A 2500-nucleotide genomic window follows, 5' to 3' on the forward strand; every position below is an offset into this window, starting at 1 on the left:
AACTAGAGCTGAGCAGCCGGCCGCCCGGGAGTGTGTCCCGGGGGCCCGCGCGAACACGCAAGCGTCCGCTCAATTATTCTGCAAACAGGAGGAGGCTGGGCTCCCCTGCACGATACACCTCGAAACCCTCTCAGGTCCCGGCGGCGCGCAGCGCCGTCCTAAGTACTTGGTCGGGTTCGAGAGAGGCGCAATCGCCCGGAGATAGGCGAGTAGACGCTTTCAGTGCGACCACCCGTGCCCCCAACTGAGCTTGCCGCTGCCGACAGAGGCCCGGGAGCGTGCTGTCGTGGTGTTGCCGGCGGGAGACAACACGCGGCCACAAACAGTGACCGGGCAGCTCCAACGCCAGCGCCACAGAGGGGCAGAGCCCCACTTGGGTGCCAAAGCGAACTCTCCCAGCACAGCGCACGCGCCAACACATCCGCACAGCTGCGATACAAACCACCTGCGAGAACCGCGGGGGCGACCGAGCAGCAGACGGCGTCGCGGCGCCGAGTGCCGGGCGGCGGCGCATCCTCAACGCACACAGTCCTCAATCGGACCAGCACACTGCAGATGTCCACCGCGCTTCGCACCGGGCCCGGGAGGACCCACTTTGGCCGCACGGCGCCGCGCGCTGGGTGCGCCGGCACGCAGATGCGCCGCCTGCCGCGTCCGTCAGCCGGCGCGCCTGCCACTGGGCGCCCCCACCAGCCGGCTGCCGCGCGTGCGCCCACGCAGCGCGCGGCCAGCACGCCGGGCGCCCCCCCCTCACCGGCCGGGGACGGTCCCACCCAGCCACCGCCGCGTATCGCTTCATACCCACATGCCCACTCACGTTCGTGGGTATGACGGGTGTCGCTGAAGCAACCGGTTAATACCTGTACCGATCGTCGATATCAACGATTCACCTCCAGCGCGAACAACCGCGCAACAACGGATTTCCAGTTCATTTGCGTAACTTGGGCAGCAAACGTAGACATCCATCTACATTTGCGACTTCTACGAGTCTTGCATGCCTGGATGTTGTGTGTCACGACGCACTCCATCAGCATACATACACGCTGCGACGTGTGCACGAAAGAACACGTGGAAGGTGGCCAGCGTACGTATACGAATGCCATTGCACAGCTGCGAAGCGCATTCAACACGCGAACTCCTGACCGACGAGCTAGAGGTGACAGGAGGGGAGGGGGGGGCGGGGGCGATATACGTCCTATTGCAGTACACAATACAGTGGATAGCGGGACCATGTGGAAAGTAAGCAACACTCGCAAGATGTGAGGGTACGCACCGTAAAATGAATCAATACGCAGAACACCACAGTGTGCGCGAAGTGAACTATGTTGAGATGGTTGCAATTAGGCAACGCTACACGAATTCCTAGAGTCATATAACTAACAATTACAGGGCAGGTTAGGGCGCAACGTAGGTTAGGTTAGGGCGCAACGTAGGTTAGGTTAGGGCGCAACGTAGGTTAGGTTAGGGCGCAACGTGGGTTAGGTTAAGGCGCAACTTGGGTTAGGTTAAGGCGCAACTTGGGTTAGGTTAAGGCGCAACTTGGGTTAGGTTAAGGCGCAACTTGGGTTAGGTTAAGGCGCAACTTGGGTTAGGTTAAGGCGCAACTTGGGTTAGGTTAGGGCGCAACTTGGGTTAGGTTAGGGCGCAACTTGGGTTAGGTTAGGGCGCAACTTGGGTTAGGTTAGGGCGCAACTTGGGTTAGGTTAGGGCGCAACTTGGGTTAGGTTAGGGCGCAACTTGGGTTAGGTTAGGGCGCAACTTGGGTTAGGTTAGGGCGCAACTTGGGTTAGGTTAAGGCGCAACATAGGTTAGGTTAAGGCGCAACATAGGTTAGGTTAAGGCGCAACATAGGTTAGGTTAAGGCGCAACATAGGTTAGGTTAAGGCGCAACATAGGTTAGGTTAAGGCGCAACATAGGTTAGGTTAAGGCGCAACATAGGTTAGGTTAAGGCGCAACATAGGTTAGGTTAAGGCGCAACATAGGTTAGGTTATGGCGCAACATAGGTTAGGTTATGGCGCAACATAGGTTAGGTTAAGGCGCAACATAGGTTAGGTTAAGGCGCAACATAGGTTAGGTTAAGGCGCAACATAGGTTAGGTTAAGGCGCAACATAGGTTAGGTTAAGGCGCAACATAGGTTAGGTTAAGGTGCAACATAGGTTAGGTTAAGGTGCAACATAGGTTAGGTTAAGGTGCAACATAGGTTAGGTTAAGGTGCAACATAGGTTAGGTTAAGGTGCAACATAGGTTAGGTTAAGGTGCAACATAGGTTAGGTTAAGGGATGGTGTATGAGGGGGGAGGGGACGAGGTTCGTTCATAGTGATGATGGTAAGTGGACGCCTGAGGCACCCTGAGATGTGTCACGTCAGGATGCACCTTTGGCTCAGGGGAGGTGGTGCGCCGGTTCCGTGGGTGTGGCAAGGGAGTGGCAGACCTGTGTCTTTCATTCCTGCCATTGCCTATATGCTGTGAGACAAGGCAGTGTGGTGGTGTTGGTTG

The sequence above is a fragment of the Schistocerca nitens genome, unplaced genomic scaffold (genome assembly GCF_023898315.1).
Source record: "Schistocerca nitens isolate TAMUIC-IGC-003100 unplaced genomic scaffold, iqSchNite1.1 HiC_scaffold_355, whole genome shotgun sequence".
Taxonomy (NCBI): Eukaryota; Metazoa; Arthropoda; class Insecta; order Orthoptera; family Acrididae; genus Schistocerca; species Schistocerca nitens.